Raw genomic sequence first — 16,668 nt, forward strand, 5'->3', positions numbered from 1 at the left:
GGGGTGCCATCGGAAGTCAGGGTCTCCTCTAGGGAAGGAGGCTGTGGTGTAGAGGCAGCCAAACAAAATTGACACTCGGGGCTGAGAGGGGCTGGCGGTCACCCCCGGGGCTCGGCATTCCCTTCTGGATGATGTGTGGCTAATATTGGCCTCTAGCTCCATCAAACGCTCTTAAAAACAAAGTCGAAGTTTGGGTTCTAGTCAAATTTGTAGGGCTTCTAGACCTTTCTGTTTCTAGGAGAATTGCTTGTTTCCTCCCCTCTAGTCTCTGGGGCGGTGGGCACAGAACTGAGGCCAAAACACCAGGGATTTTGTGTCCTGGCACCTTTCTGGGTGAGAAGTGTTCCTTTTCTTTGCAGTTACTTTTCCTTTTATAATAAAAGATAAACACCACCTTCCCAAACCTTACACCCCCATGGAGTCCCACTCCAGAGATGGCTCAGTGCTGTGACACGGGGCTGGGCAGGTCTGGGGCTGGAAGCTGGCTGGTTCCAGAGGGCACCCCAGCACCTCCAGGGTCATGTGTTCCCTGCACTGTGCAATGTGCCATCCCCAGGTGAGGTCCCCTTGTGTAGTGCCATTTCTGCAGCTAAGCCAAAGCTCCCCTGCTGCACTTGTGCAGAACTTTATCAAAGCGGCCTCGCCTGAGAGCAATAAATTTTGTCTCTTGTTCCAAATGACATTTGCAACTTAAAAAGACAGGAAGTGAAGTTATTTACAGCTTCTAAGGACAGAATGGGGCCAACTCCGTAATGAGGAGATTCTGTAATAACCACATGCAGTGCAGGTGCGCATACCCTCCACGCCTGCCTCGGGCCAGGACCCGCCCAGGGAGCTCATTTGGCAAATGGGGCTGCGAGGTGGAGAGCGCTGGTCAGCACACGTGGGGCAACACATGACGTTACTCCAAGCAATACACGTAACCCAGAAACAGGATTCTGTGCGGAGACGGCGGAGGGAGCTGAAGACCTCACCTGCCACCCACAAGGCTGAGCCCGGCCAGGACATGCCAGTCTCACCACACCCCTCGCTCAAGCCCAGGTGGCCCCCTGATGTGCCTCCTGTCCGAAATGGAGCTCCGTGTTCTCTAAGCCTCTCTGGCCGCGACCTCTGGAGTTTCCTGATTAAAGACACGTTCCTCCGAGCTCCAGAAATCCCAGGAAGGAGGGTGGGACAGCCTTCTCCAGCTCCAGCTGGTGCACAGGGGCTCGCTGTGCTGCTCCGGAAGCAGCCGTGTGCCTGGAAGGTGGAGCCCTGGCGGGCATTTCCAGAGCTTTTTGTGTGCTCCCAGAGGTAACAAGATAGAAAGTCACAGCAAGGCTCGCCCAACGTCTGGGGCGCAGGGCAGACCCAAAGGAAAGCCACAGAGAGCCCACGGGCCCCTCCCCTTTCTCAGCTGTTTTCACTTGGTGCCACTTACCCCAGCTGCACCCCAGCCGCACCCCAGCCAGGGACTCTATCCTGCACTTTCAGACCAAATCCCACGGGGTTCAAACTCAATGACTTCTTGAGGTCCCTTGTCTTTCCTTCTTGCAATCTTTCATCTCTATGTGGGCAGCTGGTAGGAGAGGGGGTGGGGATAGTTCTCACTAAGTGTGAGTGATGCATGTCCCCGTGGCCTGTGGCCCCTGGCCCAGGGCTCTCTGCTGGTAAAACAGAGCCTGTGCTCCAAGTGGGTTCAGATCAGGGCTCCCTTACCTAGACATCACGAGTGTTTGGGAATAGAGCAGGCAAGAGGGGCCAGGTGGCTACTTTATCGGGCCAGGCCCCATCTCCGATGCTTGGCAATGATATGGAAATACAATTCTCTAGAGCTGTACTTTCCAGACTTTCAATGATGCATCCCTATTGGATTAAAAAAAAAAATCCAGCCAAATCATTGATTTTCTGTTTATATATGCACCACTCCTGTACTAATATACTTTGTTTACTACAGACGCACATATTTTAAAGTGTGTGATAAAAATAAGCAATCTTTTAAAACTATTTTATCTTAGTTTAAAAATGTTTTTGCTCTGATTCCAACTTGTTTTGTGTGCCAGCAATTAGACTGCATATTCTTCTCACAAGCAAATTCAAGTCCACCAACTACTGGGGGAGCCAAGGGCATCCTGCCCCTGCCCTGGGGTGCCTGCTCTCTGCAGGGGCCTGCTCACCCGATGGGCGCACAGGGCAGGGGCCCCTGCACCATGAGTGAAGGTGACAGTAATGCAGTGTCTCCTCTTGAGCCCCAGCTACTCCTGTAGGCTGCGATCGCAGTGCAAGGGCAGCATTGAAAGCAGGGTGTCAAGGGGCCAGGTTTTGTGCAATGGGACTTATACAATTCCTGACAGTAAATTTCTGAAGGGAATAAAACTTTAAAATATATATGTGCAAAAATCTCTCAAAGACAAAAACACTACTTGTCAATTTTTACACATTTATGACCCTGGAGACACAGGGACAGGCCCTGCCAGGGCCCTGGGTGGGGAACCCTACGTGACCCATCACTCCTCAGGCAGAACCCATCTGCCCCTTGGCTGGGAGGCAGAGTGGCATGGACCCTTAAGACACTACTTCTGCAATAAGTTGCTCAGTGAGCTAGACCATGCCTCTCCGGGGCTCAGGGTCCTTGCTCTCAGGAGGGCTGTGAGTGGTCCTATAGCATGGAGAGCTCCAGGGCTGGCTGCAGGAGATCAGTCTGGGAGGTGCAGGAGATCAGGGATGGGAGGTGCAGGAGATCAGAGCAGGAAGTGCAGGAGATCAGCCTGGGAGGTGCAGGAGATCAGGGCTGGAGGTGCAGGAGATCAGAGCAGGAGGTGCAGGAGATCAGTCTGGGAGGTGCAGGAGATCAGCCTGGGAGGTGTAGGAGATCAGCCTGGGAGGTGCAGGAGATCAGGGCTGGAGGTGCAGGAGATCAGCCTGGGAGGTGCAGGAGATCAGGGCTGGAAGTGCAGGAGATCAGGGATGAGAGGTGCAGGAGCTCAGGGATGGGAGGTGCAGGAGATCAGCCTGGGAGGTGTAGGAGATCAGCCTGGGAGGTGCAGGAGATCAGGGCTGGAGGTGCAGGAGATCAGCCTGGGAGGTGCAGGAGATCAGGGCTGGAAGTGCAGGAGATCAGGGATGAGAGGTGCAGGAGCTCAGGGATGGGAGGTGCAGGAGATCAGCCTGGGAGGTGTAGGAGATCAGGGATGGAGATGCAGGAGATCAGCCTGGGAGGTGCAGGAGATCAGGGCTGGAGGTGCAGGAGATCAGCCTGGGAGGTGCAGGAGATCAGGGCTGGCTGCAGGAGATCAGCCTGGGAGGTGCAGGAGATCAGGGATGGGAGGTGCAGGAGATCAGGGATGGGAGGTGCAGGAGATCAGGGCTGGAGGTGCAGGAGATCAGCCTGGGAGGTGTAGGAGATCAGGGATGGGAGGTGCAGGAGATCAGGGCTGGAGGTGCAGGAGATCAGGGCTGGGAGGTGCAGGAGATCAGGGATGAGAGGTGCAGGAGATCAGGGCTGGAGGTGCAGGAGATCAGGGCTGGAGGTGAAGGAGATCAGGGCTAGAGGTGAAGGAGATCAGCCTGGGAGGTGCAGGAGATCAGAGCTGGAGGTGAAGGAGATCAGGCTGGGAGGTGCAGGAGATCAGGGCTGGAGGTGCAGGAGATCAGGGCTGGAGGTGAAGGAGATCAGCCTGGGAGGTGCAGGAGATCAGAGCTGGAGGTGCAGGAGATCAGCCTGGGAGGTAAAGGAGATCAGGCTGGGAGGTGCAGGAGATCAGGGCTGGAGGTGCAGGAGATCAGCCTGGGAGGTAAAGGAGATCAGAGCAGGAGGTGCAGGAGATCAGGGCTGGAGGTGCAGGAGATCAGAGCTGGAGGTGCAGGAGATCAGCCTGGGAGGTGCAGGAGATCAGGGCTGGAGGTGCAGGAGATCAGGGCTGGAGGTGCAGGAGATCAGCCTGGGAGGTGCAGGAGATCAGGGCTGGGAGGTGCAGGAGATCAGGGCTGGGAGGTGCAGGAGATCAGGGATGAGAGGTGCAGGAGATCAGGGATGAGAGGTGCAGGAGATCAGGGCTGGAGGTGCAGGAGATCAGCCTGGGAGGTGCAGGAGATCAGCCTGGGAGGTGCAGGAGATCAGGGCTGGGAGGTGCAGGAGATCAGGGCTGGGAGGTGCAGGAGATCAGGGATGAGAGGTGCAGGAGATCAGGGATGGGAGGTGCAGGAGATCAGGGATGGGAGGTGCAGGAGATCAGGGCTGGAGGTGTAGGAGATCAGAGCAGGAGGTGCAGGAGATCAGCCTGGGAGGTGCAGGAGATCAGGGCTGGGAGGTGCAGGAGATCAGGACTGGGAGGTGCAGGAGATCAGGGCTGGAGGTGCAGGAGATCAGGGCTGGAGGTGTAGGAGATCAGAGCAGGAGGTGCAGGAGATCAGCCTGGGAGGTGCAGGAGATCAGGGCTGGGAGGTGCAGGAGATCAGGGATGAGAGGTGCAGGAGATCAGGGATGGGAGGTGCAGGAGATCAGGGATGGGAGGTGCAGGAGATCAGGGCTGGAGGTGTAGGAGATCAGAGCAGGAGGTGCAGGAGATCAGCCTGGGAGGTGCAGGAGATCAGGGCTGGGAGGTGCAGGAGATCAGGACTGGGAGGTGCAGGAGATCAGGGCTGGAGGTGCAGGAGATCAGGGCTGGAGGTGTAGGAGATCAGAGCAGGAGGTGCAGGAGATCAGGCTGGGAGGTGCAGGAGATCAGAGCTGGAGGTGCAGGAGATCAGGCTGGGAGGTGCAGGAGATCAGAGCTGGAGGTGCAGGAGATCAGGCTGGGAGGTGCAGGAGATTAGGGCTGGGAGGTGCAGGAGATCAGGGCTGGGAGGTGCAGGAGATCAGCCTGGGAGGTGCAGGAGATCAGAGCTGGAGGTGCAGGAGATCAGGGATGGGAGGTGCAGGAGATTAGGGCTGGGAGGTGCAGGAGATCAGGGCTGGGAGGTGCAGGAGATCAGCCTGGGAGGTGCAGGAGATCAGAGCTGGAGGTGCAGGAGATCAGGGATGGGAGGTGCAGGAGATTAGGGCTGGGAGGTGCAGGAGATCAGGGCTGGGAGGTGCAGGAGATCAGCCTGGGAGGTGCAGGAGATCAGAGCTGGAGGTGCAGGAGATCAGGGCTGGGAGGTGCAGGAGATTAGAGATGGGAGGTGCAGGAGATCAGGGCTGGAGATACAGGAGATCAGGACTGGGAGGTGAAGGAGATCAGCCTGGGAGGTGCAGGAGATCAGGGCTGGAGGTGCAGGAAATCAGGCGGGAGGTGCAGGAGATCAGGCTGGAGGTGCAGGAGATTAGCCTGGGGAATGCAAGAGATCAGAGCTGGGAGGTGCTGGCGTCTGGAGGCCACTGTCAGTGGCTATTCTCACTTCCTGCCCCAGCTGCTCTCCTGTTCTGGCGCCAGGAGGAAGATGTATAACATTTCGGTAAGGAACAGTCTGGACTTACTAAAATAAGTCACACTGTCAGCTCCTGCCCAGCGAGGGGGGCCTAATTTCCCTGCTCCTTACAGGAGAGAAATTTGAGATGAAGCTGGTCTTGCAGAAATCCCAGCCATCTCCCTTTTAAGGAATTGTTTTTCATGGAAGATGACAAAAGAAAATAGGCTGTGGCCAATAGAGGACATTTATGGCCCTGCAAGCAGCGGAAGGCCAACAGTGGGGTGGGTTTGATGCAGGCAAGGCTCAGCAAACGGTTCAGGTGCAGACTTAATGCGGCTGAGAGGGGAGAGCCCAGGAGAGATTCCGTCTTCAACAGTCACAAACCCATCGCTTCCCTCCCCCCTCCCTGGTGCTGGCTGCAGGCCCCCCAGGTCTTCCCATGTGGTTGGCATCTCTGCGAGGCCTCAGAATAACCTTGTACAAGGAGACTGACCGTTCCTCCAGGGACACCGAGGGCCAGCAGGCCTGGCCACACATGGACACGGGCCCCATCCACAGGTGGATGTGCCACCCCTTTTTGGCTCTGTCCTCCCTGGGACCGCAGTCTTTCCCAAGGGCAATCAGACAAGATAGTGGGTCCATAGATGCCAGGCCTCACTGCCCTTACAGTCCCACACAGAGCCCGGACTTTCCTAAAAGCAAATCTCGGGGGAGCCCTACGTCTTGGTACCTCCACCAGCAGACAGCACCCTTCCATTTTCCCCCAGAACAGGGCTGCAGAAAGTGCTGTGGCAGAGACCCCTACTAGGATTGGCAGACTAGGGTTGGCACATCTTCCCATTGTCTGGGCTGGCCCGTTGAGGTCAGACAGGGGACCTGGAGGTTAGCCCGGGCATCCGCAGGTGAGATGGGCACCTGGAAGTCAGATGAGGCACATAGCAGTGACAAGTTGGCCACAGCCCAGACCCCTTGGCCTAGGGCGGGTGCAACCCTGACCAAGAGCCCACCGGTCCTGGAGGACATTGCAAGTGCCTGGTGCGGGTAAGCGGGTGGGAGGCGGGGCATCAGCATGATGGATCCTCTCCCTCCAGGCCTTTCCTGGGGATGAAGTGGGGGTGGCAGGAAGCGGGAGGTTCTGCCCTGTGGCTGACACCTAGCTGCAGCAGAGCCCACTTACTGGCAGTTTTTGTTTCTATGGCTTCCAGGTACATGCAGTCGATGACAGTCTGAAAACATTACATGGAAAATTCCAGAAATTAACAACTTAAAAGTTTTAAATTGTTTGCTGTTCTAGTGAGGAATGAGCATGAGGAAATCTCAGGCCATCCCATTCTGTCCCATCCTCTTTTGTACGGTGTATCCATCCATCCCGTATAGGTTACCTGCCCCTCCGTGGGCTGCAGCCTTGGTTATCTGATCATCTGGTGGTGTCACGAAGCTTGTGTTCATGTGACCCTGGTTTTACTGTATAATGATCCCAGAGAGAGTAGCAAGCCGGTGAAAGATAACAGAAATGAATAGCCAGGCTGTTCTGAGTCTAAAGTTGAGGGCAAACATGCTAGAAATGTTTTCCCATGCCAGTTAAACAGGAAGAGTTTTGAAGGAACCTTCCAATCGAATTTATGTTTAAAATGAACTTTAGAAAAGGTTAATATATGTTGAAAACTTGTTCAAATGACAGAACTCTACCTTTGACTTGGCTTAATCTAAAAATAGCTCCAAAGGAGCAGAGGCGACTTCCCTACCTCTGAGATCACTGGAACATCAGCTAATGGGCATGCTGTTGAACAGAAGGCTTGGAGAGGAAGGTTTCTATACTACATTTCCACAGACAGCAGACTGAAGCCCTAAGGTACAGGGCTGGGAGGCAGAAGAGCAAGTTAGACATCTAGAGATCTACTACAGAAAGTGTGGGGTAGAGGCCAGTGCTTCTGACATTTAAAGACCAGGATGAGAACTCCTGTTGGGTGCAGGAGTGGAAAAGGCATGGCGACCGCTGGTCTAGCACTGTCCTTCTGCATCCTTGGGGTACACCCCAAGCCTTCCTATAAGCATGGGCCACGTCTGTCTGCATCCTGCCACTCCTGATGAGCTGACTGACTTTGACTAAATGACTTAGCTCTCCAAGTGTCAGCCTGCTGATCAATTCAGGGTGAAGTCTGTCCATGCATGTACAGACCCTGGTCCAGCCCTCCCCACAGCAGGCTTACCAAGGGCATCCCTGTCCTGGACCCTGGGGCCCAGAGCCTGTGGCTTATGCACCACTGCCATCTGGTGGTCACATCTCCAAATTACAACTCCAGGGTTTCTCCCTCCTGAATCCTCTATAGGGAAGGAAGCCTCTGAGCATCAGGGTAGGGTGGGAGGTGGGGTGATTTCAGGGTCTGCACAGAACTGCGTGGTTACTTTGAGATGTTTTGAATTCCCAGTATATTCGACCCACTCAAAATGGACGATCCAAAACGGGCCAAAGGCAAGATTCCCCGTGCTGCACTGCCTTCCATCTGGGGTACTCTGGCAAGCTCTTTCTGCAGACACCAAGGGTCTCAATGAACCACTTAATTGAGAGTTCTGCTTCCACCTCTGAACTCTGACCCTTGCCCTGGACAATTCAGAGGGTGCCTGGTTTGAGGAGCATCAGGAAAGACTACAACAGCCCCCCATTCCAGACAGCAGTCCTCCAGGCAAGGGGCACGGGGCTGTCTGCTTTCTAGCTGCATCTCACTTGCAGGTGAACCCTGCACTGGTGGCTGACTTCCCAGGCACCCCAGCCCACCCAGCACACACCCTACCTCTGCCTGGTTCTGAGTGGGGTCACCTAGGGAGGAGGTCAGGGCAGCAGGGGCTCCAGGTGAGTTCACCCTGGATGGAACCTACAGGCGGCCACTAAGGGAAACTGCCCCAAATGACCAGGTGTCTCCACCCAGCGCTCAGGTGTATGCAGGTGTGGGGTTGGAGAGCTGCAGGCCATTCTCTGCTCATCATTATGATTCACATTCAGAAAAGTCTGCCTGCAACCATCCTCCCAGAGCTCCCGAGGAGAGCAGGGCTCCTGCCTGAGGACCTGCCCAGGCCCCACATCCTCAGGCCCTGTCCTGGCCAAAGAGAAATGAGCAGTGACACTCACCAACATCCGTCTGGATGGTTTCTGGTGGGCCCAGGAGTTCCGTGGTGGTCCAGACGTGCAGACTCTGAGAGCAGTGGGGGTGCTGGGCTCCAGAGGGCCCTTGTCAGTCATCTCAGAAATGTTGTGTCCAGCCCCTGGGTCTGGATCCAGGTCAGGAGGGTGCGGGGAGGCCTTGGGGAATCCCAGTTGCTCTGGATTAGCAGAGTTGCTGGACCCTGCAACAGAATTATGGGCTGACCTGGCTCACCAGTTCTCTCCAACTCCTCACCCTCCCACAGTCCATATTTTCTTCCAAGAACACCTTCCTGTCTCAGAAGACCATGGCTGGGAGGACAGCAGACCAACATGCCTACCAGGTGTGGATCAGCAAGGCCCAGGGATGACCAGATGAGCCCCACGGGTGGGCAGTCAGGCAGCCTGTGTCGCAGGAGCAAAAAACCTTCCTCTATGCAGATCTAACTGGCTTAGGGAAGTGCCAAGACCTGAGCTTGGACCATGAGTCTCCCCTTGACTTCTCCTTCCAGCCATAAAAACAGTGAGGTTTTCCCATCTTAACCCCAGTCCTTTTTATTTGGCTTTTCCATCAGTGGATTTAGGATTAGCATTCGGGGCTGAGGGATGTGATATAAAACCATCTGCTATCACTTAGTAGCTCAGGGACCCAGAAAAAATTACCTGCTACCCTGGGCAAAACCATGCTCAATAGTAGAAACATAATCCCAGCACCTCCTAGGACACTGCAGGGACATAGGGTGGCACTGTCCTCCTGTGCAGGTACAGTCCAGCACCTCCTAGGACACTGCAGGGACACAGGGTGGCACTGTCCTCCTGTGCAGACACAGTCCAGCACCTCCTAGGACTCTGCAGGGACACAGGGTGGCACTGTCCTCCTGTGCAGACACAGTCCACCACCTCCTAGGACACTGCAGGGACACAGGGTAGCAATGTCCTCCTGTGCAGACACAGTCTACCACCTCCTAGGACACTGCAGGGACACAGGGTGACACTGTCCTCCTGTGCAGACACAGTCCAGCACCTCCTAGGACACTGCAGGGACATAGGGTGGCACTGTCCTCCTGTGCAGGTACAGTCCAGCACCTCCTAGGACACTGCAGGGACACAGGGTGGCACTGTCCTCCTGTGCAGACACAGTCCAGCACCTCCTAGGACTCTGCAGGGACACAGGGTGGCACTGTCCTCCTGTGCAGACACAGTCCACCACCTCCTAGGACACTGCAGGGACACAGGGTGGCACGGTCCTCCTGTGCAAATACAGTCCCACCACCTCCTAGGACACTGCAGGGACACAGGGTGGCACTGTCCTCCTGTGCAGACACAGTCCACCACCTCCTAGGACACTGCAGGGACATAGGGTAGCAATGTCCTCCTGTGCAGACACAGTCTACCACCTCCTAGGACTCTGCAGGGACACAGGGTGGCACTGTCCTCCTGTGCAGACACAGTCCACCACCTCCTAGGACACTGCAGGGACACAGGGTAGCAATGTCCTCCTGTGCAGACACAGTCCAGCACCTCCTAGGACACTGCAGGGACACAGGGTGACACTGTCCTCCTGTGCAGACACAGTCCAGCACCTCCTAGGACATTGCAGGGACACAGGGTGGCACTGTCCTCCTGTGCAGACACAGTCCAGCACCTCCTAGGACACTGCAGGGACACAGGGTGGCACTGTCCTCCTGTGCAGACACAGTCCAGCACCTCCTAGGACTCTGCAGGGACACAGGGTGGCACTGTCCTCCTGTGCAGACACAGTCCACCACCTCCTAGGACACTGCAGGGACACAGGGTAGCAATGTCCTCCTGTGCAGACACAGTCTACCACTTCCTAGGACACTGCAGGGACACAGGGTGACACTGTCCTCCTGTGCAGACACAGTCCAGCACCTCCTAGGACATTGCAGGGACACAGGGTGGCACTGTCCTCCTGTGCAGATACAGTCCACCACCTCCTAGGACACTGCAGGGACACAGGGTGGCACTGTCCTCCTGTGCAGACACAGTCCACCACCTCCTAGGACACTGCAGGGACACAGGGTGGCACTGTCCTCCTGTGCAGATACAGTCCCACCACCTCCTAGGACACTGCAGGGACACAGGGTGGCACTGTCCTCCTGTGCAGACACAGTCCACCACCTCCTAGGACACTGCAGGGACACAGGGTGGCACTGTCCTCCTGTGCAGATACAGTCCCACCACCTCCTAGGACACTGCAGGGACACAGGTGGCACTGTCCTCCTGTGCAGACACAGTCCAGCACCTCCTAGGACATTGCAGGGACACAGGGTGGCACTGTCCTCCTGTGCAGACACAGTCCCAGCACCTCCTAGGACACTGCAGGGACACAGGGTGGCACTGTCCTCCTGTGCAGACACAGTCCACCACCTCCTAGGACACTTCAGGGACACAGGGTGGCACTGTCCTCCTGTGCAGACACAGTCTACCACCTCCTAGGACACTGCAGGGACACAGGGTGGCACTGTCCTCCTGTGCAGACACAGTCCCAGCACCTCCTAGGACACTGCAGGGACACAGGGTGGCACTGTCCTCCTGTGCAGATACAGTCCCAGCACCTCCTAGGACTCTGCAGGGACACAGGGTGGCACTGTCCTCCTGTAGGATACAGTCAAGCACCTCCTAGGACACTGCAGGGACACAGGGTGGCAGGGTCCCATTGTTGTCAATTTCTGTCACTCTCAATTTGGGGCCAATCGGCCTGTGTTCCCAGCATCCTCACACCCTCAGCCACCACTCCTGAAAACCGAGGTGATCTAGTAGTGCCCCCTGTTCTTAGTGTCATCTAGTGAGTTTAGAACTCTTTCTCCGCTGAGAGTCATTAGAAAGTGCCGGTGCTTCTGGGAGAGGCGTGGCAGCACTCAGTGGTCCTTACTGTTGGCAGCAGGAAGAGTTTCCCTCCTACCTTCATCACACAGCTGGTAAAGGGCAAATAGGAAGGGCCGTATTTCTTTTAGTTTTTTTTTTTTCCAAACTCTGAATTTCTTCTCAATCTATAATGAACAAAACACAAAATCCATTTCTTATTGGAACTATTTTTCTTATTTGGGTTTTTTTTTTTCAGATCCTGAATTTCTTCTAAATCTACAAAGAATCACCCAGAGGATTGGAGACATTGGTTCTGAGCCAGACCCACTTGGTGATGAGAGAGTCCAGTTCCAACTGGGAACATTTACCTGAGTCCCAGCCTTTTCAGTTTACATTACACCTACCACCTCGAAAAATAAATCCAAGTACCCATCTGGGTTGAAGGAAAAGAGTTACTGTGACTTCATAAAAAATGGAACTATGTAATGTCAAATTCCAAAAAACTCAAGTGGTGCTACATAAGACATTATTGTTTCTTTTTCTTAATTATATGGAAACTTCTCATTTTTTTCCCGCTACTCCTCTATGTCCAAAGTTGGAGGCAGGTCATACCATAGGGTCCATCGCACCTTCTTAACTAAAAAACTGCTCGCACTATTCTTCTTCCAGTTTTGGCCACACAGAACACTAACTCTACTGTGCTGTCGGACTCCACAGAGCAGGATGAACGAGACTGTAATACAGCAGCCTCTCATCTCAGGACGGGAACGGGTTCCAGCACGGACTCAAACTGGTTGTTGGCTTTTACCGTTCTTTTAACTAAATGTGAGCGTGCACTCACGGGGTTAGCTGCTACACATTCTGGTCCTTCTGGAGAAGAATGAAAAAATTTTAAAAAAGCAAATGTTCTGAGACTTGAAAAAGTCAACAAAGGGTTCTGTTTCCAGGAGAAAAATCACTCCTTTCATCCAAAAATGTGGATTTACACATTAAAAGTACGTATTTGTACAGAATCTCTTTAGGTATATCAGATATGAAATCCATCTTGATGTCTTTATGCTTCTTTATCACATCAAAGGGTTAACTGCAAAACTGGACCCTCATTTCTGTCCAGTAAATCTATGTCCCAAGATGAACCAGGATTTAGAGATAAATGTAACTTTTTAAAATCTCTTGCTTTTCAAATTACAACAAATATTTGGAATTTACTGCTGCAGTCACAAATGTGCTTATCATAATAATGGCCGAAACTGGAGACATTTTTAAGAAATCCTGAAGTCATCCATACTTGCCATTTATTAGCCTTCTTGTTTGGAGCAAAAGGCTAAGAATGCACAAATACCACAACCTAAGCACCTGTTTCAAATTAAACATCAGCCTTCAGTTTGCAAAATAATTTTTTGATAATTAAGCAAATTGCAGAAGACCCATCAGTTGCTTTTTTTCTCCCTGGGGAAGTCAGCGGGATAACTGCACCCGAAGGGCTTCTTTCTGTGTTAAATCTGAAAGGTGGAACCAAAGAAAAGCAGTCTTGTCCAGTCCCAGCCATGGAGGTGATATGTGGAAAGGCATCCATATTTCAGTATGGAAAGTGGCTGGATCAAAGAAGAGGACTACCCGCTCAGAAGACAACCAGAAATACCTGCCACATCTTGAGGTCAGAATTTGTTTTGAGACGGATATAAAAGCACCTGAAGTGTTCATCCTGTGTGACAAGGATTCTCGCATGGTGCATCAGATGCAGAAGGCTTCCCGGGGGGCCTGCCCGCCCCTGGCCCAGAACGCCCCTCACTCCGCCATCTTCGCTTCTTCAATACATGCTTTTTTTAAAAAAAAAAATTGTCTTTATTTGTTCTTTTCGGTTATACATGACAGTAGAGTGGATTTTGACATATCATACATAAATGCAGTATAACTTCCCATTCTGTTTTCATATATGAACACATGAAAGTTATGTATTTCCCATTCCAATCTCCCTCCCTTCTCCCCCTATTCCTCCCCTCCCAATCCAGTGAACCTCCACTCTCCCCCGGCTCCCCACCCCACCTATTGTGAGTCAGCATCCACATGTCAGAGAGAACATTCGGCCTTTGTTTTTTGGGGGACTGGCTTATTTCACTTAGCATGATAGCCTCCAGTTCCATCCATTTACCAGCAAATGCCAACATTTTATTCTTCTTTGTGGCTGAGTAATGTTCCATGTGCATATGTACCACATTTTCTTTATCATTCATCTGTTGAAGGCACCTAGGTTTGTTCCACAGCTTGGCTATTGTGACTGAAGTTGCTATAAACATTGATGTGGCTGGATCACGGTAGTAGGCTGATTTTAAGTCCTTTGGGTATATACTGAGGAATGGGATAGCTGGGTCAAATGGTGGTTCCATTCCACGTTTTCTGAGGCATCTCATACTGCTCTCCAGAGTGGTTGCACCAATTTGCAGTCCCACCAGCAATGTGTGAGTGAGACTTTTTTCCCCACGTCCTCTCCAACACTTATTGTTATTTGTGTTCTTGATAATTGCCATTCTGATTGGAATGGGACGAATTCTGAGTGTGGTCTTAATTTTCATTTCTCTAACTGCTAGTGAGGTGGAACATTTTCTCAAGTATCTGTTGATGATCATATTTCTTCTGTGAAGTGTCTGTTCAGTTCCTTGGCCCATTTGTTGATTGGGTTATCTGGGTTTTGGAGTTCAGTTTTTGAGTTCTTTATGTATCCTGGGGATCAATGCTCTGTCTGAGGTGCAGGAGGCCCCTCTCCCCTCTGGGTCTGAGCAGCCATCATGCCCACCCAGCAGGGGCGCAGCCGAGGAGCTCCAGGCTGACGCTGCTCAGCGGCTGTTGAGGACTTGCAGACAGCTGGTTCGGAGGCGCCAGGCGTGGGTGTGCTGGCCAGGTGTGGGTGTGCTGGCCAGGTGTGGGTGTGCTGGCCAGGTGTGGGTGTGCTGGCCAGGTGTGGGTGCAGGCCAGGGCCAGCCGGGCTGCACTCAAGTCAAGGGCCAGTGTTGACAGGCAGGCAACAAGGGCCCCGGGCAGAGGAGCAAGGCCACAGAGGCAGCTTGCATGTTGGTGACGGTGACCACGTGAGCCGAAACCTGTCGGCCCTGGGATCATGCAGGAGAGGATTTCCCTGGAGACAAGGCAGGTGAGGGAAACGCTCAGGAGGGAGGGAAGGCCTCCTGTCCAGGGCAGGTGTCGGCCGGGCTCTGTGTAAGGGCAGGTTGTGAGTCCTGGGCTTTTGGACCCCGCGGTCTGTTTCATCTGCACATATACAGAAGTGGACACACCTTGCAGAACAGAGTGGGCATGGCTGTGATCCAGTGAAACTTCACAGAGAGACGGGGTGGGCTGCGTTGGGCCCTCAGACCTTGGTTGCTGGTCCCTGGTGCTGGGAATTGGTGTGGATCTTGCCCTGAGACCCCAGAACTGAATGCTGTTCTGCCTTGTAAGGATCTGTGACCTCAGGAAAATCATTCACCTCTCTGAGCCTATTTCTTCATGAGTAAAAAGGGTTACCAGCATCTGCCTCTGTGAGTTGTGGGGTGGGCAAGCTCCTGTCCCGGTGCAGTGTCTGCTGGGCTTCCCACGGGTGCCCACAGCACGGGGGGCGAAGGGCTGCAGGCAGCCTGAGGCTTGCTTGTCTCTGGAGGGTCGTGACCATCTTTTGCCTCCTTGGTTGGGCCTGGCTCAGAGTGAATGAAGTCTTTCTCTCTAGCGTATTCTAGGGGGACCCTTCCAGGCAGTTTCAGGACTGTAGAGTCCCCTGAAAGTCCCGCTGCCCCTCAGCATTGCCTGCCCTAGAAGGATAGTAACAGAGGAATCCTAAACAGATGTGCCAAGTCCAGGGCAGCTGGAGCAATGACCTGTCCTCAGGAATGCCCCTCATGGGCCCAGTTCCAGGCAGACTATGTGATAAGAGCCAGGCAATGAAAGATCCAGCATGTTCTAACACTGCAGCTTTGCGCCAAAGAAATCCGGAAGGCATGGATCACTAAAGCACAACTGTCTAAACGTTCACTAAAACAGACATGTTTGAAAGATCAGAGAAACAGGAATGTAGAGGGGAAACATCATGTCTCCTCAGGGTGTGGCTCTCCTATCGTGGCACTTGTTGGTTCTGGGGTGTTTAGAGTCTGACCCAGCTGAAGCTACTACTGGGCCTCTGTTGGGGCTCATGCACAAGGTCTGGCGAGCAGCTCTGCGGGCCGGCCTCCGGCGCAGCCCACTCGGAGATGGAGGCCGGACTGACCCCAGCACTGTGAGTACCGAAAGTCAGGGTGAGAGAAAAGACTATTGTTAAATCCAGTCTTTTTTCATTGCTAAATTAAAAAGTTGTTTCAAAGATGAAGAAACCTGGGTGGAGCAAGTTTCAAACACCTTGTGAAGGGTGCCCAGTTAGAAAAGCATCAGGTTTTTAAGAAATAACTAGAAGATGGAAAACTTGGCCCCTAAGACAGGGAATACCAGGAGGGTGCCCACTCTCCCCCCCGCTGCCTAACACTGCATGGGGGCTCCCGCCAGAACACTCAGGCAGGAAGGAGGAAATAGAAGCACACAAACTGGAAAGGAAGCAGCGAATCTCTCTCTATTGAAGATTACATGGTCCTCTAAAATCTTCTTAAAATTCATACACAAAGTCCTCCAGTGCTACTAAACAAACGCAGCCAAGTTTTAGGGCACAAGATCAACACACAAAAAACATTCATGCTTCCATACACTACCCATGAAAAATTCAGAAAGGCAATCATGATGATTCCATTTGTAGGAGTAACCAAACCAGCAAAATACCAAGGAATAATTTTAGTAAGATGACGACAGATTTGTACCCTAGAAATGACAAATCTGGGTATGGTGGCACATGCCTGTAATCCCAGTGACTCAGGAAGCTGAGGCAGGAGGATTGCGAGTTCAAAGCCAGCCTCAGCAACTTAGCCAGGCTCTGAGGAACTCAGTGAGACCCTGTCTCAAAATCAAAGGGCTGGGGATGCAGCTCAGTGGTTGAGAGCCTCGAGGTTTAATCTTCAGTAAAAACAACAACAACAACAAAACATTACTGAAAGAAATAAAGACCCGGGAAAATGGAAAGTCATCCCATATGCGTGGATTGAAAGACTGAGTTGTTAGGATGACAAAGTGATCTCCAAATTCAAGTGGCCCAAACAAAGCCGGACATGACCGCGCACCTGTAGTTCCAGCACCCTGGAGGCTGGGGTAGGAGGACCTGGAGCTCAAGACCAGCCCGGGCGACATAGTGAGACTCTGTCTCGAAAAACAGTATTGAAAACAAAAACAAAACCAAAGGACACCGAGGCCCAGACAGTCTGAAG

The 16,668-nt window shown here is 53.1% G+C and overlaps 1 long non-coding RNA gene across 1 annotated transcript in view; it reads right to left on the reverse strand.

The window, feature by feature from the left end:
• LOC131424331 (uncharacterized) overlaps nt 1-16,668 on the reverse strand; it is a 32,839-nt gene that overhangs the window by 6,905 nt on the left and 9,266 nt on the right. The window contains exon 2 of the long non-coding RNA XR_009227123.1: nt 8,498-8,712. This is a non-coding gene — a long non-coding RNA (uncharacterized LOC131424331). The remainder of the gene's footprint in view (nt 1-8,497; nt 8,713-16,668) is intronic.

This window comes from Marmota monax, unplaced genomic scaffold, assembly GCF_021218885.2.
Source record: "Marmota monax isolate L192 unplaced genomic scaffold, Marmota_monax_Labrador192_F-V1.1 WCK01_AAM20220418_F8-fsc00060, whole genome shotgun sequence".
In the NCBI taxonomy this organism is placed as follows: Eukaryota; Metazoa; Chordata; class Mammalia; order Rodentia; family Sciuridae; genus Marmota; species Marmota monax.